The 25,836-nt window shown below is 48.2% G+C and overlaps 1 long non-coding RNA gene across 1 annotated transcript; it reads left to right on the top strand.

The window, feature by feature from the left end:
* The first annotated feature begins 6,315 nt into the window (after positions 1–6,315).
* Positions 6,316–9,744, top strand: LOC131916183 (uncharacterized). Its single transcript, XR_009380520.1, has 2 exons — positions 6,316–6,457; positions 8,787–9,744. It is a non-coding gene; the product is annotated as an uncharacterized LOC131916183 (long non-coding RNA).
* The last annotated feature ends 16,092 nt before the right edge of the window (positions 9,745–25,836 follow it).

Here is a 25,836-nt window from a genome sequence, read left to right as displayed (position 1 = left end):
TGGGGAATTCAAAGCAAGACAAGTGACAGGGACCCCCCCAGCTTGGTATTCATTCCGTTAGTAACTTCACATCTGTCTCTTAGAAATGCTGCTGTTTCAGCAGAGCTTCTGGGAAGTCATAGCTCTGGCTGACCCCTCCTGGCTGCACATGAGTTCCTAGGCTGCTGTCCTGGGATGTGCAAATGGCCTGAAGTTCAGAGGGAAGATCATGAAAGACATCCTTCGGCCCTGCAGGAGTAGGAGGCTTGGTGGAGGGTGGTGGTAGCAGCAGGGGGTTTCCACCGAAGCTGCAGCTGTTCCTACAATTGCTTCTCCCATCCCATCCAGCCTTGCCCTTAATGGGAACCCGAGTCTGACTGTGGGGTAGGTAGATGGTACAGGAAGGTAGGGAATCCTTAGTCTATGTTACAAAGACATTTTCTTTCCTTGGTGAGGGTCTCCATTATCAAGGATGAGTAAATGAACTTGGTTATTCTGGGAGAATTCAAAGCAAATTGAGAACCTAGAACTCCGGGGGAGAGAAACCTGTGGCAGGCTGAGTGGATGGCCTTAAAGCTGTTCCCCTGACCCCTGGCAGCCATCCTGTGCTTCTGCCTCCCATTGCCTTCCTCCCAGCTGATGGAACAGGGTGGAGGCATGCAGATGACTTCCAGCCTTGGCCCAGAGAACCCTTATGCTGTTCCTTTCTCTCTGCTCCCAGAAGAGGAGGCAGTGTCTGAAAGGCTCCTGTGGAGGTGGTAGAGCCTGGGTACACAGGGAACCTGGACTGAAAGGTGATTCATGCAACTGTCACATGATTAGGTGCAAACCAGTGATACTTTTGTCCCGGACAATCCTCTGCCATCTTCCCAGCGGTTCCAGACCTCCTTCAAGTCTTTTATTTGAGGATCTCCTGGTGTTCTCTTAGTTAGAGTTTCTATTGCCTTGGTGAAACACCACAACCAAAAGCAATGTGGGGAGGTAAGGGTTTATTTCACCCATAGTTCCATATAACAGTTCATCATCAAAAGTAGTGAGGGCAGGAACTCACACAGGGCAGGAACATGGAGGCAGGGGCTGATGCAGAGATCATGGAGAGGTACTCCTTACTGACTTGCTCCTCATAGCTTGCTCAGCCTGCTTTCTTATCCAGGACCGCCAGCCCAGGAATGGCAACACTCACAATCAGCTGGACCTTCTCCATCAATCACTAATTAAGAAAATGCCCTACGGTCTTGCCTACAGCCGGATCCTATGGAGGCATTTTCTCAATCGAGGTTCCCTCCTCTCAGATGACCCTAGCCTGTGTCAAGCTGACACAAAACTAGCCAGCACATCTGTGTATGCTGCTATAAAAAATATCATAGGCTGGGTAACTTAATGAAGAGGTGAAATTTTTTCTTTCTCAGTTCTGGTGGCTGGAAGGTCTAAAGTCAAGGTGTTGGCTGTCTGGTGAGGATCCTGTCTCCTCTTTCAAAATGGTGGCTTGAGCATTGTGTCCTCCAGAGGGAACACTGTCCTTATGTGGGGGAAGATGAAGGGCAAAAGGGATGATTCCCTGTTAAGCTCTTCTATAGGAACATCTGATCCCAGCCTGGAGAGTCCCACTGTCACGAGCCTCTTGCTTGTGGAAGGTCCCACCTCTTAGTGTTGGGATACTGCCATTCAGTGTCAATGCCTGGAGCATTCAACCACTCCAGGGACAGTGGGTTTTCACAGGTCCAACAGGCCCCTCAGAGTCAGACAAACACTTCGCAACACTGTGCAGTTGGAATCAGAGTCCTGGAGGCTCCACACCCGTCAGCTGTGCTTCCTCATGAGAATGCACATCAGGACAGCTCCGGGAGCGGGACTCCCAGCCACGGAAGGATGTGATGGTCTTGAGTAACTTGGGTTAAAATTAGATGCAGATTTAACTGATGGAGGGGCTGAGTCAGAGGCCGGAATGCCGCCCTCTCAACACAGTTTATAACATCCAAATTCACTTGTGGGAACCCAAGGCTGGGAGGCCTTCTCTTTATTATTCCTCAGAAGGGACCATAATGGATGAAGTTGGAGACCTGGTACTGCTCCAGTGTGGGGACTCAGGACACTCTCCTGGATCCCTTCATCAGGGCATCAGGCTCAGTGATGAGATGAGGTTTCTCGTGACAAATTCATATCCACTGTTAGGAAAACTGCAGAGGCAAGTGGAGTCCCTATGGGGATGGGCCCTTCCCAGGTCTGTGCGACACCTCTTTGGGGGCCAAGAGTGTGTCCTAATGTTTTAAGCCCCCTTTTCACAGTGACCTCTGAGTGAAAAAAAAAAAGAAATAAGAAGGAAAGGAGATGACTACTCCTAGGTAAGGTAGAGGAGAAAGTTTATTGTAGATAAAAGGGAGAGCATAGGCAGAGACAGGGCCATCTGGGAGAGTCCAGAGTGGACATGACCCTGACTGAGCTGGGCCATGTGAGGAGAAGAGGAGGATGAGGAAGAGGGGAGAGAGGGAAACCAGGTGCAGCAGCCAGGAGGGTGGGTAACCAAAAATGTCTGGATTATATAAAGAAGAGCCTGTGGGGGAAGGGCAGCCCAGCCCCTGGGTTGGAGAGTTGGGGGATAGAGGGTGGGGTATGCCAGCCATACCCTGTAATAGGTAGGGACTGAGGGATGCTGGGAGAACCTGGCAGCCAGGTCTGCTTTGATATGTTAAATAGGGATCTCAGTCATTTGTCCCTGCATTTGAGACTTAACAACCTCCTCCAACCTTGTGAGGCATTCACAGGAGAAACTTGAGTCAAGAGGACTTGATGGACTGGCCCTCCTCCCCAGAGAGTGGTACAACTTATCCCTAGAGCCAAGCCACTATGGGGAGGGATGAATTTATGAATAAATGCATCATTAGTTTTTGTTTTTGTTTTTGTTTTTTTTTGCTATGTAGCTAAAGGTAGTGCAGGATTGAACCCAGGGCTTTTTGCATGTTAGGTAAGCTTTCTACCCACCGAATTACGTATGCAGCCCTTATATAAGGTAATATTTAGAACCTACTATGGTCTAGGTGCTGAGGCCTTTGGGTGTATCAGGTGAGAAGGAGTGGGGCTTTCTCTTGGTCTCAGTGGGATTGTGGGATCCAGTGGGGAACTGGTCCGGGTAAACAGTCCATCAGGATCTCACTTTTAGGGGAAGGTGGCTTTATATGAAGTCAAATACATGGAAGAGTTAGTGAGACAGCCAGGTATCTCAGCCATTAGAGGACAAGGCTATGACAATTGGAAGCTTGAGGTTAACCTGGGGGACATAGCAAAACCCAAACTGAACTCGTACAAAAAGCCAGGGAGTGTGAGAGCCATCAGGGTCCTCTGGACAGGTCCTGTGAGCGATCCGTAGCAACGTCAGAATGATAGAGAGTCCAGGAGATGGAGTGCACACGCTGATAAGCATGGGAGAGTGGGGCAAGTGGAGGCCATGGGTTTGTGGGTATCTGTCCACAGGGAAGGGGAGCTCTTAGGGAAATAAGCTACTTTGAGGGGAGGAAAGGGGGGCAGGGGAACAGGGAAGAACTAGAGGGTGGGGAAGAGCACATCCAAGTCATCTGATCACTCGTAATTGATGAAAGGGACCTACGAAGCAGCTGCTTACTTGTGAGCTTCCAGGTGAGTCTCCTGTTTCCACCTCCCATCTCACCACATGAGCAGGGAGGTTACGATGTGTGCTACCATGCTGGCTGTTTCTGTGGGTTCTGAATTGTCAGGCATGGGGGGCAAGTGCTTTAACCCACTGGGCTGCCAGGCCTGCCCTGGCTGACTTTCTGAGATGCCACTTTCCTCGTGCAGTGGTGAGTCCCTTCATCAGGTCTTTCATACTGGAAGTGTGAGACCAAAATGAGTCATCTTAAAAATAAGACTAAAATGCTTTCACTCAAAAACTAAGGCTTAAGATTTCTCCTTCTAGGAATAGGCCAATAGTTACTGAAACAAGTCAGTCCAGATTCCAGAAACCAAGAACTGTAAAAGTACAGAGTCACAGGTAGTCATGAGGTAATGACTGCCAGACTATGGAATGTCCTCTCCCTGGTTTCCAGGGTAACTGACCACAGAAGTGTCCCCACCTGAGGGCAGCCAATGAGAAATGGTGGCAGGTAACCACTCCCTTAGAAGTAAGATTAGGGTAACCACTCCCTTAGAAGTAAGATTAAGCTATGATTTCTAGAAAGCCCCTAGAAGCGAGCCAATTATAATTGTACCTGTACTAGCACCCCTAAATGATGTAACCTTGTGATTTTTCCCTTTAAAAACTGAGCTTGCAGATAGGTGGGCACTTCCTCCAGCCTCCACTGTGTTGGATGTATTGGACGAAGTCCTTGCCTAGGCTTGTATTGCTTTTGGATATCCAGAATTAAACCTTGCTTTTGCATTCCAGCATGCTCGTCTTTGGTGGTCTCTCTGGGGGTCGTGATCTGGGCACAACAGAAGGACCTCTAGTATCTGCAGCTGGAAACCCTCTCCCCTCTTCTAGGCATCTGTCTCAGCCACTTCTTTGGGGGCCCAGACCCCGCTATTGAGGAACAGTGAAATGTACTATGGTGGTTTGAATGAAAATGGCCCCCATAGGCTCTTAGGGGGTGACTCTATTAGGAGGTGTGGCCTTGTTAGAGTAGCTGTGGCCTTGTTGGAGGAAATGTGTCACTGGGGGTGGGCTTTGAGGTTTCAAATGTTCAAGCCAGGCCAGTGTCACTCTTTCTTCCTGCTTCCTGCTCATCCAGATATAAAATATCTTGGCTTCTCCTCCAGCACCTTGTCTGCCTGTGTGCCACCATGCTTCCCACTGTGATGACAATGGACTAAACCTCTGAACTGCAAGCCAGTCCCAATTAGATGTTTTCCTTTATAAGAGTTGCTGTGGTCATGGTGTCTCTTCACAGCAATAGAAACCCTAACTTAGGTACTCTCTAAGGTGAGCGAATAAGGCCCAACCATTGTCCACATCCTAATCCCCAGTACCTATGAATATGTATATTCATAGGAAAAAGGATATTGGGTTGTTAATGAGCTGACTTAAAAAAGGGAATATTACCCTGAATCTTCTGTCTGTACCCACCATGCACAGAGAGTCTTTAAAATGGAAGAGGGAAGGGAGAGATAGGCACGGGGTGTCGTGGGAAAGTCTTGGCTTTGAAGCTGGAAAAGGGTGTAGCCAGGCTCCAGATGCTAGGCAGCTAAGGAAAGAGTTCACTCACTCCAGCAGGAGCTCAGCTCTCTCAGTCCAGCTCAGTGGGTCCCATCTTGGACTTCTGACCCCTAGAACTGTAAGATAACAAATGCGTTTTGTGTTAAGCCATTGGTTATGGGCAGTTGTTACACCAGCCACAGAAAGCCAGCAAGGCTCAGCGGTGTATGTAGTTACGGTCTAGAGAGTAATCAGCATGGACCTCAGAGAGGGAGATCCATTGCTGAGCTTCCAGGATGTTGGTTCAAAGTTTTGCTGGCATTTAGCAACAGTAGCATCCAGAGCCAAGTCAAGGCAAAAGTTTGGCCTAAGTTTCCCTCCACGGTGGACGCTTTTCTAGATTCTCTTCCTTCATGGACCACAGAAACAGGATATTTTCATTTACTTGACATGTCTGCTTTTCTTCCTGTCCTCCTTGTACCTTTATTGCTTCACCCTCTCCTCCCCTGTTCTCCCCTCCCCTCCCCTTCCCTTCTCTTCCCTTCCCCTTTTCTCTTCTCCCCTCCCATTCCCCTCCCTTCCCTCCCCTCCCCTCCCCTCCCCTTTTCTTCCCTCTCCTTCCCTTCTCTTCCCTCTCCTTCCCTTCTCTTCCCTTCCCTTCCCTCCCCTTCCCTCCACCTTCCCGTTCCTCCCCTTCCCTCCCCCTCCCCTTCTCTCCCCTCCCCTTTTCTTCTCTTCCTTTTGAGACAAGGTTGAGTTCAAGCCACCTTCTCACTGTGTAGCTCAGGCTGGCCTCAAACTCCCTATCCCCCTGTCTCAGCCTCTCATGTATTGGGGTGACAGGCATGCATTCTCACACCAAGCTTTGCATTTCCCTTCTTGTCTTTCCAGTTCACAGCTGTCTTTTACAGTCCCAATGTGAGTTTCCCGACTCTCAAACTATCCAAGCCTGACATTTTCTGGGGAGCCCTTACATTTCTGCTCATGCTGCCAAAAATTCAGATCCACAAAGCCACTTAAGTGCCAGACACAGCAACGCATTCAGTCGGGGTGGGGATGTGCCTGTACCATGGTGACAGGAAGGCTGCTATATCCACCCCCTGCCCTCTCCCCCCGCATGTTCTTCCAGGTACTCTCAATAGTGTAAAACCTTAATTCCCATTTGTCTTTGGAGCACTCAGGGCATTTGAAATAAAGAAATAGAAGAACAGCCATTGTGTTTCTCAGGGGATTCTACTGTGTTTGGGCAGCAGTTCTGCTTAGTAGCAAGAGACAGTGACCCTGTCTTAGCCCCTCTGAGTTCATGTTCTCCAGGACCTTGCAGCCTACCCCAAGGTAAGCAAAACTCCACAACAGTAATCACAGCCCTTGGGTCCCCCCCCCCCCCCCCCCCCGAGACAGGGTTTCTCTGTGTAGTTTTGGTGCCTGTCCTGGATCTCACTTTGTAGACCAGGCTGGCTTCGAACTCACAGAGATCCACCTGGCTCTGCCTCCCGAGTGCTGGGATTAAAGGCATGCACCACCACCGCCTGGCACAGCCCCTTGTTTGAAGGTTGGAGCCATTTTTGCATTAGGTAGTTCTAAAGTTTGTTTATTGAAACTATTTGTAGCTTTGGAGGCTGAGAGATGGCTCAGCAGGAAGATAATCTAGAGAAGGAAGGAGATCTTCCCATTAAAACCAAGATTGTTCTATAAGTCAATCTGAATAGAGGGGGAGGAAGCGTCTAATTAGGATTATAATGACACCCCCAGCCTGTTCCCCCTTTGCACTGTATTGTTCAAGCTGATTTTATTTTTCAAATTGCCAATTTAAAAACACATCCATTTGAAAAGTACACAAAGATCAGCCCTTGATTTTCAATTTTAGCTTGAATCTCACTATAAGGGAGCATCCGTCACCAGTGGGTTTTTTCTCTCTCTCTCAGTCTGCTGCAGCCGTGTTAAAAATCCACTGGGGAAGGAATGTGCATTTGTGCTTTGTGTGAAGAAAAACTAAAATGACTAAGTGTAGCACAAACCATTTAGAGAGATGTGAGGCTGGGAACAGAGGGAAGGAACCTGGTTACCTGGTGTTCATTACAGCTCGGCAGAGCACAGTTCTGAGTCTCCTGCAATGCATGCTTTAGGATGGTGGGACCTGAAGCCACACAGGGCCCCTTGTCTGAATGAGGGTCTGAGTCGGAACAGCATTTTTGTATGAGGTAGTTATAAAATTTGTTTGTTAAAATTGCTTGTAGCTTTGGGGGCTGGAGAGATGGCTCAGCACATAAGGTACTTGCTGTGTAAATGTAAGAATCTGAGTTCAGGCCTCGGAACACACTTAAAAGCCATGTGTTGCAGCATGTGTCTGTAACCCTGGTGTCAGGGAGGTAGAGACAGGAGGATTGCTGGGGGTTTAGGCAAGCCAATCTAGTTGAATTGTTAAGTTCCAGGTTCAGTGAGAGACCCTGCTTCAAAAAATAAGATGGGAATCAATAGAGAAAAACACCCATGGTTGACGTACACACCCACCCACCACACACACACACACACACACACACACACACACACACACACACACGAGAGAGAGAGAGAGAGAGAGAGAGAGAGAGAGAGAGAGAGACAGAGACAGAGACAGAGAGACAGAGACAGAGACAGAGACAGAGAGGCAAAAGAAGTCTTAGTTCTTAAACAGATTTGCAGAAAAAATACTATATTTCTTTCTAAAATATCCCACCTGGCAATTAGCGTGTAATAAAAGAAAGGGTGTGTTTAAGCCTGAAGCAGCTCTATAAACAGATACTCAAACATTAATTCCAATTTAATTGCTTCATTGTGGGCACAGTGGAGATTTCAGACCATGGAACAAGCATCATCTCTACGTGCATTTAGCTGAATAGCATGCCAAGTGTTGCTGTAGCTGAGTGATTGATACACACACCATCCTGTCTCCAATGATGTACCCTTTGCCAGGTTCAAGCTCCCCTTCTTCCAGGGTTCCAGCCTACTAACCAATGCTGTGAGCAGGGCTGCATAGGCCATGTAGCACACGGGAGTAAGGAATCAGAGCTTTCATACAGGCCATCATTTTAGCCTACTCCAGCTGGTTGTCTTGCCTGGCTTGGGCCATTTGTTTTCAAGGGAGACCCCTCACCTTAATAACCCTCTCTCTTTCTAACTCCTTCCTCCCAGGCATTATTCCCAAGATCACTTTCTGTGTTTTATTTCCCTTCTTCTTGCCCCTCCAAGGAATCTGGGGTGGTGAGGGGTATCTTTTACTGTTTCCCCCATGAGACTGGCTTCCAGGCTGTAGGAAACAGCCTTCTACTCACACTTGCAGTATCTGTGGGCACTTAGTAAGTCGCTGCTCTGAGTGAGTGGTGGAAAGGCTCCTTTCCTAAGCATTCCAGGATCTTGTCTCAGCATCAGGGGTCCAGCATCATGTGCTACTTTGTATCTTGCTCTGTGGTTGCTGATGGCAGCACCTGCTGCATGCCTGGTGCGTAATGATGGAGCAGTTTTCTTTTGAGTACAGGACTTGCCCAATAAGAAGTTGAGCCGCAACTGATGTCTGGCTATATGGCTTTGAGAAAGACTTTGTTTTTTTCTGGGGCTGGAGAGAAGATGCCCCGTGTGGCTTGTTCAATCATCATTTCCCAGTGAGTTCTTTGTTGTTTTATTTCAGTGTTGTTTTTCTGAAGGGCTGCGCCTCCCTGGGCTTGCAGAGGTGGCTTTGAACCAGGCTGATCAAACTCGGAGCAGCTGTGTGAGGCAGAAACTCACCACTCAGGGGAGAAAGAAGCTGGAGCCAGGGAAAGCAGGCACCGGGCTGAAGAAAACCCAAGAATACTACAGCAACAACGTCACCCTGCTGAGTGGCACTGAGGTAGAGCTGAGCCCTCACTCAGAACTGCAGTTCTCCGGGGTGGGACGCGGGCTAGCAGGGAACAGTTTGGGCAGGACCAGGTGTCGACTGCTCAGCTGTCTCCAGCCCTCCTGTTCTTATGCCACCCTGTAAGCCAACCATCTCCACACTTTTCTGTTCCTTCCTCCAGGGGCAGAGCGGTGGCAAAGTACCTGGGTTCTGGGAACAGACGGGATGGTACTGAATGCCGTTTTTGGTTCTGCTCTTTCTAGCACATAACTTTAACTCTAATCTCCCCAAGTTGCAGCCCCCACCCCTGCAAAGCAGGAAGCACAAGACTGCTTGGTGCTGGTGGCTGTGAGAGCAGGGCGTCCGAAATGGAGACTAGCAATGGATGCCACATAGCACATTCTCTGCAACAGGTAATGAACACTCCAGTGGTGGAAGTATTTAAGGCTTGACTTTTTGTGGTGCTTCAAGTCCTGAATGGGGAGAGTGAGGACTAGGCTGGTCAGCCTGAATTAGTCCCATCAGTAGCAGAGGGGAGGTTTTGATTTTGTTAAACAGAGTCTGGGATTTCATGTGTCAGCGTGCTGCCTGGCAATTAAAATCGGGAGAGTTTAATCTGAAGAGAGTTCCAGCTCCGTTGTTTGCCCTTTTAATCTTGTCTGTTGCCATGGGAACAGCAAGTGATTGCAATCACCACTGTTTGTATTGTGAGCCTGCTCCCATCAATGTAGCTTTTGAAAAACAAGAAATAAAAATCTTGACTTCTGCACGCCACTCATTACTATTCAGAACGAACCAGGAAGTTCCATCAAATGCTTCCTTCCCCGCACATGCTCTGAAATTCCCACTAGCCCCATTTCTGACCTGCTTTCTTTCCCCCACTTCAGCCAGGTGGCTCTACTATGTACACAGAGCATCACCAGGCAGGATGGATGCCGGGTGAGCTGGGGACCCAGTGCTGGTGAGGAACTGGCTCCTGAGCTTCCCTCAAGGAGTGACGGATATGCAAGGGGTTCCTCTAGCTCCTCCAGCTCATAGATTTTCATTTTTGCCTTTATTTATTCATTTACTTTGTGCATTTGTGGGTGCGCACATCTGCGTGTTTTTGTATGTGTGGGGACTGCTGGCCACCTGCAAAGTTACAGCAGTGGCCTGCCCATCTTCTGGCTCCTTCTGGCCTTGAGATCCAGAGGCTCCGTGGCCTAGAGGGAGATCACCTCAGCCTCCTTTTAGTGAACCCCAAATACCTCTGCCTTCTCTTTCAGCTTACAGAATGGTTTATGGTGAGAATGTGAAAATGTTGGCCTACTGCCCAGACCTAATTGATTAAAGCATTTTTCTTCGAGTAGAGAGAGACTCCAGTGAGCATTGATCCCACTCCGGTGTGTAACAGCTGAGAATAAACTGTTGGGTGAGGAAGGGACTTGCCAGAGGTCAGGGGATGGGAGAACGTCTCCCGGCCTCAGCACTTGTTTTGTGTAAATCCGACCTCATTGCAAGACATGCCTCGGGCTGCTTCATTTCATAAACCTTGAAAAATTGAAGCTACTTTTTATTTGAAATACATACGCGTCTCATATCATGTTTCTTTAGAGAAGGTACAAGCTGGTCCGATGTGCATTAAATTTTAGAAATGCGTACCAAATGGCTGCAATGTTCTCAAGTTAGAACCACAGGCTGGGAGAAAGTTGAACTCTTGTTGGTTTCTAAATTAGCTCCGATCTCTAGGTCTGGTTTGAGTAGATTCTAGTTGTGTGATCTTGAGGGGTCACTTCACTTCTCAGGCCTTCAGTCCTGTTCTGTAACATGAAGAGAGTGGGTGCCTTGGTTTGAATGTGAAGGGTCCTCACAGGTTCATGTGTGTGGACACTAATTCCCCTGATGGTGGCGCTGTTGCGGGAGGTTGTGGAATATTTGGGATGTGGGTACTACCTGGTGGAAGTAGACCTCTAGGGGTGGGTCTTTGGAGATTACGTTCACCTCTGGTGCACCTCTGCACTCTCCACTTCCTGGTTTGTACAACGTGATGGGTCTCTGTCTCCAGCTTAGTTAGGATGTCTACTCTGTAATAATACCAACAATGATAATAGTAATAATAATAATAATAAACATGGTCAAAAGTAACTTGGGGAGGAAAGGGTTTATTTCATCTCTCAGCTTATAGTCCATCATCCAGTAAAGTCAAGGCAAGAACTCAAGGAAGGAACCTGGAGGTAGAAACTGATGCAGAGGCCATGGAAGAACAGTTTACCAACTTGACCAGCCTACTTTCTTATGGCATCCATGACCACCACCCAGGGGTGGCAACTGACAGTGAGCTGGACCCTCCCACGTCAATTATCAATCAAGAAAATGCACCATGGGCTTGTCCACAGGCCAACTTAGTGGGGGTGTTTTCTCAAGTGGAAGTTCCTTCTTCGCAGACGTCTCTAGCTTGCGTCAAGCTGACACAGAACCAGCCCGGGTAGTCCTACACTCCCACTGCCACTCATTTCACCATGCTTTCCCCACCAGGATGAACTTGGGCTCCTTTGAAACTGTGAACCTGAAGTCATTTCTGTCAGGCATCGTAGTTCCAGCAACATGAAAGCAACAAACACAGAGGACTTGCTTGGTTTACTTTGTACCATCCACGAGGCTTGATGAGCTCAGCCCTGAGTTTATGACCACAGACACACTTGAAAAGCAATGAAGAATCACGTGCAGTTACCCTGTGGCTGTTGACACAGGTTCTTAGACTTAGGTCTCCCAACTCTCAAGGGGACTAGAATTCCCTAGGCAGATCTGGAGTCTACCTGATGGATCAAAGTTTAAGTCCTCTCTTGATGTTTGGATATTACACAGACCGAGTCAGATCCTAGCAAAACCCAGGGTGATGTCCCTTCCAAAACCCAGGGTGATGATACAAACCTGTTCACGCTTCCTTGCCTCACAGCCCTCCCTGGCAGAGTCAATAGCTTCCATTGATGGCCACAAGCTCTGCCCTCTCTGTGTTTTGCACTTTCCTCCTTCAGAGCAACCTGGCTTTTTGTTTGTTTGATTTTTCTTTTCTTTTCTTTTCTTTTCTTTTCTTTTCTTTTCTTTTCTTTTCTTTTCTTTTCTCTTCTCTTCTCTTCTCTTCTCTTCTCTTCTCTTCTCTTCCCTTTCCTTTCCTTTCCTTTTCTTTTCTTTTCTTTCTTTTCTTTTCTTTTCCTTTTCTTTTCTTTTTCTTTTCTTTTCTTTTCTTTTCCTTCCTCCTTTCTTCCCCCTCCACCTCCCCTTTCTTCTTCTTCCTCCCTACTCTCACTCACTCTCCCCCTCCTCCTTCTCCTTCTTCTTCAACTAAGTCTTACTATGTATCTATAACCAACTTGGAACTCACTATGTACACCATGCTGACCTTGAACTCACAGAGGCCCTCCTGTGTCTGGCTCTGGCATGCTGGGATTAAAAGTGTAAGGCGTGCACTACCACACTCAACTTGCTTTTTTTTTTTAAATTAGGGTATTACCCTGCTGCCCAGGCTAGTCTCTAATTCCTATGCTCAGGCTATTGTACCAGATCACCCTCCTGAATGCTGGGCCCACAAGAGAGGACCACTGTGTTACACAAACAGCACTCTGGTAAATAAAGTATCGCTAGGACACGGCCACTGTCACTCACCTCTGCCTTGTCTGTAACTGAATTTGCGGAACAAGAGTGGAGTCAAATCACTGCAACAGAGGCTGTGTGATTCCACACAGCACAACCTGGAAAGGTCTGGCCGCTTACAGGAAAAGCCTGGCCCGAGTGTCCTCCCTTGCTAAATGACAGCCACCTTAGCTTGCTGTTGTGCTGTCCACACACAGGGGGGACTACACACAGGACACCCAGGACTATAGCGGGGGTCTAAGAAGCCCCTGTCTTGTATCTCGGTGGGGCTGACTCTGGGTATCATCTACACTGCAGAGCTTAGCTCGTCCAGGGCCAGGCTGAGGCTGGAGCTACTGCTACTCATCCGCTAAGCCTTTCCCCTGTCCTCTCCTGCTTCTCTGTTTTCCTGACCATCTGAGCATCTGGTGGCAAAACCCAGGCACCAGAACGTTTCTCCTGGGCTATGTTTCTAAGGATCTTGCATTTTCTTTTAGTAGTCCTGGAGGGTCAAACTTAGGGTGTCCCACATGCCAGCTAAGTACTCTATCATAAGCCACACCCCTCCAGGCTAGCTAAGTACTCTATCATAAGCCACACCCCCTTGGTGCTAGCGAAGTGCTCAATCATCAAGTCACATCCTCATCCCACTAGAACGTTTTCCACAATCTCTTGAGTGGAAGCCCAATTTTCAAACAGAACCAAGTGTGTGTGTGTGTGTGTGTGTGTGTGGTCCAGGTGCTCTGTCTACCCTCTCCCTTTGTCAGCCCCATCTCAATGCCCCAAGATTCTAAGGATTCCATAGAACATTGGCAAATCAATGCCTGGATAGGTGCACAGCGGATTTGACACTGGACACTGATATAACCACCAGTGTCTCAGCGTTGGCTCTTCCAGCAGAGTGTAAAGAGTATTTGTGTTTTCAGCAGCTGCATGTGAGGACTTCTGCACGAGATTCTGGAAAGCCTGAGATGCTGCTGCTGTGTGTGAGGGTGTTAGTCAGCCACACATGCTCATGGTGGGGTGCACGTGTGCCTCACATCTTCCTGAGGTGGACAGGCACATGGCAAGACGGACTGAGGTAGAGGAGACACTTGGGCAGCCAGAGGTAGGAAATGAAGGCCCTGGTGGGGTGATTTGAGGACTGCCCCTCATTCTGACAATTCAGGTAACCGTGGGTGGGGTGGAATGGGATGCTCTGAGAGTTCTAGAAGGGAGCCATCTTAAAGCTGCCATCCCTGCCGGGGTAGGGACTCCTGGCTCCAGCCCTCTCTTTCCAAGGCAGCCGAGCCCCCTCCTCTCTGCTAATCTCAGAATTATGTGTGTCTAGAAGACAACCAGGGAGATAGTTTGTTGTCAAAATGACCAAGTTCACTTTGGGCACATTGAAGAGAGAGAGAGAAAAAAAGCTATTTCCTAGTGTCTAAATCTCATTAAAAAAGCAATTTTGCAATCAATTACAGTGCAATTTAGCCACTAACTGTTTAATTATATATTAAAAAAAAAAAGCAGAAACAGAAGATGCAGCCAGAGTGAGTTCGTTCTTCCTGTCCCTGTACTATGAGCCAGAGTGAGAGAAACTGTCTCTGGATGAAGTTTGGGCAGCAGAATGAGTGGTTGGTTTTCCAAGTCGGTATGTTATACTAGCCCGAGGAGGTAGCTGCTCTCCGAGCACTCTGCAGCTAGAGACATTCATTTTTTTCTACAAGAGCTTGGACCTTTCTTATTCTGTCATGCACTATAAAAATTGTATAATTCTGTGTGGCTTTTATTAAAGGAACATTATTTCTATAAATTATTTTTTAATGCTGTGGAAGAATTTGCCTTCTGGAACCATCTTTGTGAAAATAATCTGCAGGTGAAATAGAGACTTCAGTCCACAGAGTGCTGGAGATAACAAGGTCTGAAAGAGAGAAGTGAAGTCTGGGCATGATGGTGCACATGTTTCATCCCAGGGCTCCAGAGGCAGAGGCAGGAGGATCTCTGTGAGTTTGAGGCCAGCCTGGGCTACATAGTGAGTTCCAGGCCAGATAGGTCTACATAGTGAAATTCTTTCCAAAGGAAAAAAAAAAAAAAGGACTGGGCTAGGCAGGTGTAGTCCTCCTCAAGGGGAAGAGGACAGGCCCTGGTCACCAGGGACTTCTGCGTGTTAGTTCTTCCATCCCAACTCTCCTCCCTAGCAACAAGTAAGGTAACACTGACTACACTCATGAATCCCTTTGGGTCACCTCTTCACAGGGGAGTTCTTACCCACCAGCTTTTTTCTCTGTTCTGTGGTTTACCTTCAACTGGCTTCCTGTATTCCTGGTTTGTGCCTTTGGTCCTGAGAATCACACACTCGGGATATCTATCCAGTTATAGACAGTAACTCCTTGTCTCTGTGTTCATGTATGTACGTGTGTACGTGTATACACGTAGACCAAAAGACAATATCCAGGAACTATCCACTTTTTTCTTTCTTTCTTTTCTTTTCTTTCTTTCTTCTTCTTCTTCTTCTTCTTCTTCTTCTTCTTCTTCTTCTTCTTCTTCTTCTTCTTCTTTTTTTTTTTTTTTTTTTTTTTTTTTGTTTTTCGAGACAGGGTTTCTCTGTGTAGCTTTGGAGCCTGTCCTGGAACTCATTCTGTAGACCAGGCTGGCCTCGAACTCACAGAGATCCACCTGCCTCTGCCTCCCGAATGCTGGGATTAAAGGTGTGCACTACCGTCGCCTGGCTCCACTTTTTTTGAATTTTTTTTATTAAGATTTATTTATTATGTATACAGTGTTCTGCCTGCATGTATGTCTGCAGGCCAGAAGAGGGCACCAGATCTCACTACAGATGGTTGTGAGCCACCATGTGGTTGCTGGGAATTGAACTCAGGACCTCTGGAAGAGCGGTCAGTGCTCTTAACCTCTGAGCCTTCTCTCCAGCTCCCCCTTTTTTTTTTCCTGGAGCTGAGGACTGAACCCAGGGCCTTGTGCTTGCGAGGGAAGCGCTCTACCACTGAGATAAATCCCCAACCCCCACTTTTTTTTTTTTTTTGAGACAGGGTCTTTTATTGGCCTGGAGCTCACCAAGAGACTGGGCTAGCTGGCCTGAAAGCCCAAGAGATCTGCCTGTCCCCACCTTCCTAGTGCTGGGATTACAAGTGCATGCCACAATGCCTGGCTTTTTAAATGTGGGTCCTGGGGATTAAACTCAGGGTTCTTAGGCTTGTAAGGCAAGCACTTTACCAACTGAGTCACATGGGGCTCTCCTTCTCGCTTGGGTGAGATATTCCATGCAGAGGGCTCCAAGCACTGCCTCTTTGGATATAGTCAAGGGGAGACTTTTGCTTTTCTTCCATCCATCTTGACCACAGGGAACAGAGGGAAGCCTATTAAGAGTGCTTTTTTTGGGCCAGTAAGTGGCAGAACACACGTTCTTAGTGAGAGATACACGACTAGTATCCGTTTTTAAAACTGCATTCCAGCTGCATGTGAGCTGGAAGATGCAGTGATATTATTCAGGGAAATGTTACATTTCTGCTGTAGCCCAGCCACCACTGGAAGTCCACAGAGCCTTGGCCACAGCCTGTGTTCACAGATGTCTTTCAACCAAAGAAGCCCAAGATCAGGACCCAAGAAGCCCAATGTCCCAATGTGACCCAAGAGTCACACTGGCCCCAGCATGGGCTGTGATTCTGGTTGTAGGTTGTGATTCTGCTAATGACACACGTCATCCATGGACTGGGTTCTCACTGTCTTTCCAGACTGAGTTCTAGCCTTGGACCAAATGCCAGACCCAGATGGAGCTGGGGTCTTTGCATCATCTGAGCCACGAGCTAGCTGCAGCCACCCCTGCCCACACCTTCTCCCATGCATCTGCCATCATCATGTCTCCATGTGAAATGGCTTCTGCACCCCAAGATGTGACTTGCACCCTGGTTCTGGGTCCATAAGCCTTGGAGCCTCTGCAGGTGGAGAGAAGATGCTGGAGGCTTCCTGCATTCTAAGTGCTAGTATGGAAAACGCATGAAGGTGGCCTGCGGTGGAGGAGGTGCTGGCTTTGGGAGCTGTGAATAGTGACAATGGCAAAAGCTGAAGAAATGACTGCTAGTTACATGGTGCCTACAGTGTGCCAGGCCTGGGAAGAAGTGCTTGGATATATCACAGAATCCTCACACAGTCCTGGCAAGTCAGGATTCTTATGTTTTCCACTTCACAGAGGGTCTACTGACTGGACTGGTATCTAACTGGCCCAGACAAGTCAAACTTGGTCCTTTGTGACTTCATGCAAGGCGCTTTAAACCTCAAGCTGCCTGTAAGAATGACCACAGCGGGTGGTAACACGGTCCAATTTGCACTTTGGGAAGATGATTTGGGTGAAGGGCATCCATGCTCGGTAGAGATTGGAGGCTAGGGGCAGGTGAGGAGGCTGCTGCCGATGCATCTGTGAATTCTGGCAAGGGGAAGCCATACAGTCAGTGACCCTGTCTGAACTCATTTGAGGACATGGCTACATGAAGTGGAGCTGAGACAGTGAAGACCTGCAGTTGGTTCCTTGGCCCCAGCTTCTTCCCTTCAGCTGGAGTGCACCTTCTGGGCCAGCCTTGACCACTCCGTTTACCTTCTTGCTGATTCCCGATCTGCCTGACTCTGAGCTGTGCAACAGACAGAACACGTAATTATGTATTGATTTCCTTCCAAGGATGCACAGCTGTGAGTGAATGAGGAGCCGTCGTGGCCCTACACAAACACAATCCGAGGAGGAAGAGGGTTTGGTTGAGGTGGGGAAAGTCGGAGGAGTCAGCGAAGTAAGGAAGGGCTGACAGCACAGGACCGAGAGCTGCCTGCTAGAGGAGACGTACACCGCACACCGCACACCTCCCAGTGATTCAGGAGCAGTCAGAAGCTGGCTTGGGGAGGGCATGCAGCTGGGATACAGAGGCCTGCTCTCAGCCACCATCACTGGCCAGGTAAGCATAGACTAGAGAATTCCGTCTGCCCATCTGCCTCTCCCTCCTTCCCCAGTACCGCTTTCTCGGATTTCTCCCAGGTGATTAAACTTTGTGGTACTTTGCCAGATGGCATGTGCTCCCACTCTCCCAGGCCTCCAGGGACTGTCTGGAACACGGGCCAAGCTCCCTTACCTCAAAATTATATTAAGGAGTTTAATTAACAGAAATGACTCCACAACCCATAGATCACACCGAGAGTGTGCCTCCCACGTGCAGACAGCAGCAGGGCCTTGGCTGTCTCCCCATAGCTGTGGGGACCTAGTAACATCATTCACAGTCATCAGATCAAGCTGCGATGTTCCCTTGTTGCTCAAATAAAATTTGGGGAGAAAGCCTGTGGCTTCCAAAGCTAAATCTCAAGGTGATTCCTGGGCCAGACTTTCTTGGTAGAAACAACCAGATTTCCTCCCTTCTACCACAGAGGAGCAAATTCCCTATCAGAGATTCTAAACAACTGCCCACCTGACACTTTCATGGCCTCATAGTGGGGTCTATGAGCCACCTCCATAACATGGCTTGCCCTGTCTGTAAGGGGCCCACATTGATGAGTCCTGCTTGATTATGAGAGGTCCGGGAAAACACTAACACTTCTCCATGGATCTTCTGGGGGCTACAGCTGCTTCTTTCATTGTTTTTCCCTACTACCTCCTTAGAGACACTTTCTTTTCTTCCCAGAACCTCACTGTTGGTTCTACTGGGTGATGCGTTGTCTATGATGATGCCCTGGAGCTTTTCCATAGAATGGGTCTGTGGTAGATAGCCTCATTGTGACACTTCCCTGGCTGATCGTTCACAACTGTCACTAGCGCCCCCTAGGGGCTACCTCAAACTTCAGTGTGTGTTTAAGACAGAGAGTGCCTATTTCTGTGACGGCTTCAACAAGTTACTTTTTGTCTTGCTGGACTTCAAATGTCCAGCTAGACATTCTTGTGGGTGCATAACTTGTTCAAAGTTGTCTGACTCTGGTAGCCAAGCTCTTTGGTCTAGTTTTTAGTCTGTGTTGACTAGTAGAGGACACAGCTATGTAAATCAGGGGAATTTTAGGTTTGGCTCTATTCTGAACATTTCCAACAGTTGATCCCCATTTTGAAATCATCACCGATGGCAATGATGCTCATATGTCTGAGTCATCAGTGTAATCCTCCTGCGTCACTCCACCCGTGCTGCTCTGCCTATAAACACAGGAGGCTGATTACATCGTGATGTCTCCAGTGCAATTTACATACTGCCCAAGCATTTACATACTGAAATGGGTATTGCTTTTATTATAAAGTGCTTCTCTTTCCTGAACCTCTTATATGGTGTGTAATGAATTATTTTTATTTTGTGGTTGTAAACATTTTCCTGTAGGTTGGCTCTATTTTCTGCACTCTCATCCCAAGGGTAGTGGAAAGTGCCATGGTGGAGTGCGTAATGGCTAGGAAATGCCACCTTCCAGGTATGATTCCCACTAATGTATAGGTGAGTCTTTGTAGTCTAGTCAGACTTTCAGCTCTGGGATTCACTAACTGGGAAAGGGAATGTGCTTTGTTCAGTGGGTCAACACAAAAGTTAACCTCTGGGATGGCTAGTCTTGGTTGCCAATTTGACCACATTTGGAATGAACTGCAATCCGGAAATGGAGGGCACACCTGTGAGAGACGTTTTGCTTTATTTGAAGTGGGTGAATCCACTTCTAGTCCAGACCTTTGAGGCTGGAAGACACACCTTGAATCTGGACCATACCTTCTACGGGAAGTCTATATAAGGACATAGAAGAAGGAAGCTTCTGCTCTTTGCCTGCTTTCTCTTGCCTTGCTAGCACATCCATTCCTCGCTGGCATTAGAGCCTACTTTGGGACTCTAGCATATACTGAAGACCAGCTGAGACATCCAGCCTGTGGACTGAGCAACTACTGCATTCTTGGACTTTCCATTCACAGTTAGCCATTGTTGGATTAGCTGGACTGCAGCCTGTAAGTCATTCCAATAAGTTAATCATATGTGTGTGTGTGTATGTGTGTGTGTGTGTATATTCCTTCAAACACATTCTGACAAAAACACCCCCAAGAGCAATTGACTATCTGGGCACCATATAGTCCAGTCAACTTGATGGGTAAAATGAACCATTAAAAGGAATTCTATGAGTTTCAAGACCTCCATGCTTCTGAGTCTGACCTCCTGGAACTCCATCTTGGGACCACCCATCAAGCAAAGAAGATGGACGAGTCTGGAGGAGGGTGGAGGTGAATCGAGGACTCTTGCTTCTAGCCAGACCAACTGCCAGACCTGAGAACAAAGCCACCCTGTACCTCCTGTACCAGCTAACCTTTTAGCTTTTGAAGGTGCATGGGGAACCCAGTAGAATCATGACCCAGTCATCTAAAGAAGCATGAAAAATAATGTTATTTTTAAGCCACTAAGTTTTGTACTGGTTTGTTATACACTAGTAATGAACTAATATAGGAGCTTTACACAGATATTTGGTTGTAAGGAAAGGTTGAGAGCCTCTGGTCAAGTCAAATCAATATATACTGAGCTCCTGCTGTATGCTGGGCAGAGCATCTGGTGGCAGAGACTGGCAGATATGGTTTTAAGGCTGAGGTTTGTGTCCAGGGGAAGAATAGGGAACCCTGCTGCTGTTAGAGCAGATAGTCATGAGAGGCCTTGGCTTTGGGATAGGGCCGAGGCTGCCACAGTAAACAGGTCACAAGATCAAGGCAGAAGAGGATCTCAGGCCAGAGGGCCAGGGTGAGACAGGACCACCTTCAGTCAAGTCAACCACACCATCAGCTTTCCAGCTTACTGACTCGAGATCTCAGAGTCTGGCTGGCCGCCTGGAACTGATGAGTGTGGGGTGGGGTAAAGATTCCTTCCTGGGCTGTGTCTTAGTTACTTTCCTGCCACTGTAACAAAGCTACCCGACAGAAAGAGCTTAAGGTAAGAGAGAGTTGTTTAGCGGCACAGTTTTAGGGGATTCTAGTCTGTCATGGTGGAGAAGGCAGCATGGGGGCGCTCTTCCCGCCTGAGACAGAGGCTTGGTTCACATGGTGACAGCCATGAATTGGAGTACTTGGAACCAGAACCAGGGTCATGTCTTGTCACGTAGGCCTGCCTGGTAGTGGCCCACTTCTATTTCCTAAAGCCTGCACAGTCTTCAATATTGCACCACAAGCCGGGGACTGAGTGTTCAAAATGAGCCTACCGGGGAACATTCCAGTTTCAAATCGTAACAGGCATTGACAAATTTATAGTAAAGAAATACCAACTTCTGACATAAATATAAACCCGTCCCATAAGGTTCTGATTTTTCCTGTGATGGATACTGTTCTTATTTTGATGATTTTTTTTTAAGAAATAGAATATTAGTTATAAACTAAAAATTCTTTGGATTTATTTCCAGTTTAAAATATTTTTATTTTAAGTTATGTGTATATGTGAGGAGGTCTGTGAATATGAGTGCAGGTGCCTGTGAAGGCCAGAGGCAAGACACTCATACATACATATAAAGAAATGAAAGTAAATAAAATCTAAAAAAAAAAAAAACATCCCAAAACAAAAAACTACGTGGACCCAATCACCATGCTTAACACACAGGAAGAAGAGGAAAAATGTGAGAACCAAATAGAAATTCCAGAATTTGAAATGAATTAGGAAAGGGGGAAAATGTTTACTAATGGGCTTAATAGCAAATTGGAGATGGCAGTGAAACTGAATAGATGCATGAAATTGAAGATCGACCAAAGAAATTATCCAATTTGTAGAGAAGAAAAAAATAGTTGAGATAAAGTCGCACATGGCCTTAGTGTCATGTGAGACAACACAACGTAGCCTGTCATATGTGTAATTAACCAGAAGACTAGAAGAGACAATTGGGCAGAGAAGTGTGAAGAAAGGACAGTGTCCCAAGTTTTCTCCAGTTTTGTGAAAACACAAATACAAAGCTCTAGGAAACCCAGGAAACTCCACAGTTAGATAAATGCAAAGAAGACAATACCTGGGCGTATCAATGCCAAATCACCAAAAAAGCAAAGAGAGGGAGACAATGAAGCGGAGACAAGAGGGCTTTACATACAAGGGAACACTGAGGCGAGTGATAATGGATTTCTCACCCCGACAACAGAGATCCCCAGACAACAGAGTGACACTGCTGTCTGGAGAAATACAAAACAACCAGCCCAAGCAGCAGATGCAAAATTCTGCATCCAGTGAAAAATGTCCATTTCATATCAAAACGAAGGCGTCAACCAAGCCATTTCAGATGAGCAAACGCCGAGCAGACAGGCACTCACAACACAAAATGCTGAGGGAAATTCTTCAAGATGAGTGGAGACAGCATCAGACAGCAACTCCGATGGAAGAGAAAGAGGAGTGAGGGTACCAGCAATGGTGAGATGAGACGAAATGGAGAAAGCAGTGTTATCTTTCTCTTTGAATATTTTCTTGAAAGAGGAATGACTATATCAAGGAAAATGTATACTGTTGTATTGAGGGTTACAAAGTACGGCAAAGGAGACTGTGTGATCAGAGCAGCAGAGAGGCGGGGGTGGGCCAGTGGAGTTACACCACGGGAGAGTCTTGTGTTAACACTTGGGGTCCCTAGTATCACTGATGTCCAGTTATCTATTCAGTTGAAATGATAGAATCCAGTACAGGACCAGTAGCCCCAATAGTCATAGGAGATTAACAAGGGTCAGGGACCCAGAAGCCTTTTCTGCAGGGCCTCCAGTGGGGACTGAGTTCTTCAGTGTGGATGGGATTTTGGGATCTCTCAGAGCTTAGAGCAGGATCTACATGGCTGCAGAGAGAAGCTGACCTTCACGGCCTTTAGAGCTGGAGGTAATCTTTGAATTGGCCATCTCTCCCCTGCCCCTTACATCTTATGCACGAAGAAATGGATGTTCAGAGGGCCAAACTATTTCTCTGCTGAAGTCAGCTAGTTTGACTGTATCCAGAAGTAGAGGCCAGGTCTCCAGGTCCCGAGCCTGTGCCTTCTACTCTACAGCTACTTCCCTAAGCTTCTCTCCAGAGGCCTTGTGAAGATGGGTGGGGGTGGGGAGCTGGATCCCCAGGCATGTGAGGTTATCTCACTAAAAATGCGATTACATCACTGTTCCTCTCCTGTTTTCCCACACAGCATGGATATGCTACTTTTGACTGTAGGGAGGCCTCTCGCAGGCACCCTGATACAGCTGAGCACCCAGCCTCTATCTTGTTTCCATCAACATAATCTGTTTGGAACATGAGACTGGGCTTTCCTCTGGCCCCTTATCACTAATAGGATCAGCGGATTCTGCAGGGTGTGGGGAGCTGCAGTGAGCATGCTCAGCCGGGGTGGGAGGCGGTTGTCTCTGAGGCTGCAGCTCAGCTCTCTACAGGCTTTTGTATTCAGGAGCGTTCTGCAGGACCGCTTTGTTCCTGGACAGCCTTCATCCAGGCTGCAGCTCTAACTCAAAACCCTGTTTACCAGAGGATGGTCCAGTTAGTGCCATGCGGAGCCTCCACTGGGTTGTTACCACTTACTTCTGGAAGCTTCTCTCATCATATATAACATTTATCTCTCATTAGATGTTTTTTCCCCTTGCTATAACAAATCAAAGGATTTTAAATAAATTTGCTTTTGAAATGATTTGGTCGGAAGAGACCGATTCAATTACACATTATAAACGGCTCCAATTCATGCAGCCAGTGCAATGGCCAACTTTATAAGCGTTAGACATTTTATTCAATTTGATTTTTCAGTTTTCTTTTCATCTTTTGGAACCAATCCTTCTTTCCTAGGCTTTCAGTGTTTTTGCCCTAGGGACTTCCAGCTTGCACCTAATGGATAAAGTGGTCTCACATATGAAAGGGAGAAGCCAGAAATCTGGAGCTCCCACCTCCGTTCTGCCTATTGTTAGCTGTGCATGCTTGGGCGAGGCCCTGAGCTTTGATTTTCTTAGTGGGAGCAAGGGTGCAGTGGACTCTGTGTCCTCCATCTCAAGCTGTTGCTTTCTGGGACAGGCTGGATGGCAGGTAGCTTGATGCAGGTGAGGTTAGGCCTTTGACATATGGTAGCTGGAGACCAGATTGCCCTCCTTGGGAGGGGAAGGGCTAGCCAGCTGGAATCCAAGCCAGGAGCTGGGACTTCTGTTGCTGGGCAACAGCAGCCTTTGCCTCGCTGTGACTCAGATGGGCGTAGGCTCTAGCCATACATGACTTCCTGCCTCTGCCGCTTACTCCTTCATCTTCCTGCTTCCTGGAGTGCAGCCTTAGTCACCACTTGGGACTTTTCTCAGCTCCTCCCGTTCAGAGGCTGCCTCCAGCCCAGCCTTTGGGATGCACCGAAGACATGATCTGCCTTACTCCCAAGTGCATGGGAAGGAGCTAGACCGGGGTGGGAGGGGAGTCCTATACAGGGTGGGGAAATAGACACTTCTCACCATAAAAGCCTGAACTCCCTGTAAGCCTTTCCAGAGTTCTTAGGGTGTGTGGGATACGGTCCCTGCTTCTTAGCTCCTCGTGGTAGGCTTCAGGAATCATCACCTCTCTCACCAACATTCTCTTCACCAGCTGCAGAGCAATTCACCAATTCCCAGAGTGCTTATCCCCTATTCTCCTGCTTTTTCAGATCGTGTTTCCCCCTTGCTTTGTTCTTTTAGGACTGGGTTTCAAAATGTCTTCATTTCTGGAAGGCTGTTCCCCACATGGATAAGGATGTTTTGTCTCCCAAGGATTCAGGTAGTAGGGGCTTATTCTCCAGTGTGACAGTGTGGTGGGGGTGTTGGCTAACGTAATTAAGTCATCACCCTGGGAAGGGATTACTGTCGGGCTTGAGGGAAAGTTAGTTTTCAAGGGACTGGAGAAATGACTCTGCAGTGAGGAGCACTGGCGGCTCTTGCAGAGGATCTGGGTTCGAGTCCCAGCACCCACATGGCAGCTCACAAGCAACTGTAACTCCAGTTCCAGAGAGCTAGTTCTCCAGAGAGTAGGTCGTTGTAAATTGAGGTCACTCCATGGGCTTGGGTTTTTCTGTATTCATAAGACATTTCTCTTTCAGCTCCTCTGCCACATTGTAACACATCCAAGAGGTCCTCACCGTGGGCTGAAGAGATGGGGCCACCCAATTTTTGGCTTTCAGTCTCCCAAACTGTTACACATACTTTTCTTCTTTAGAAAGTACCTAGCATCAGGGGACTGCCCTGGGCTATGAGGAAAAAGCATGGTCCTGCCCAGTCCCATGACAGACTGAGCCAGACAAGGAGACCCACATGCAGGTCTGGAGCAGTCCATCCTGGACTCCGATGAGAAAACCCTGGCCCACCCAGCACCTTGTGGCACTGGGCAGATAGGCACTATTACGGTGAGCAAATGTATGGGGTGGTATGGAAGAGAGACAGAATGATTCCTGTCCTGTGAACAGAGGTGTATCTGAAGAGGTGAAAGTGGTGAGGAGCAGGCAGGGGTGAGTGACTTGATTGCCACCCAGGGCCATGGTGATGCCTGGGCCCACGTCTGGCTTCATGACCTGGATGCAGCCACCATCTGGATTGATGTCTGTGGCTCCTGATACCACTTAAGGCCAGGAAGATAGGGGGCTGTACAGAGTTGGCCCCACCCTTCACTGACTGCAACACTGGGAAAACTGGTCCTGCCCATCACTGGCTGAAGCACTCAGGAGAGAAGGTCCTACACCTCCCCCTAGGCAGCACAACAGAGCTGGCCCTGAGGGCATGAGAATGGGAGGGCAGGCTGCACCGTTCTCATCTGCCATGTGGTGGCATGGGTGAGGGAAAGATGCCCTCCTCCCCTTACCACTCACCACCTGCAGTAGGTGGGGGACCTGACCCAACCCCTCACCAGCTGCAGCACTCGGGAGAACAGGCCCTGGGCCTCACCTGGGCAGCACAGTAGAGTTGACCCTGTAGACAGGGGCATGGGTGAGCCAGCCCTGAGGGTGTGAGAGGGGTATAGTTGGTACCGCCTCCCTCATCTGCGGAGTGGTGGTCAGAGGGAGGGAGAGATGCCCTCCTCCCTCTCCCCTACTGCCTCTAGCTGGTGAGGGAGCTGACCCTCCCCTTTACCAGCTGCAACACTTGGGAAAGCGGGTCCTGCACCTTTTCTGGGCAGCACAGTAGAGCTGACCCTGTTGATGGGGACATGGAGCGGGAGGTGAGCCACCCTGAGAACATGAGCATGGGAGATCTGGCCCTGCCCCTCATTTGCCATATAGTGGTGTGGGCAGGGGAGAGATGCCTTCCCCCTACCCCTCTACACCTGAGGCGGGTGGGAGAGCTGGCCTTGAGGTTATAAGA

Source organism: Peromyscus eremicus, chromosome 8a (assembly GCF_949786415.1).
Source record: "Peromyscus eremicus chromosome 8a, PerEre_H2_v1, whole genome shotgun sequence".
Classification (NCBI taxonomy): Eukaryota; Metazoa; Chordata; class Mammalia; order Rodentia; family Cricetidae; genus Peromyscus; species Peromyscus eremicus.
Note: the sequence above shows the minus strand (reverse complement) of the source record. Positions and strands in the feature narration are given on the sequence as shown.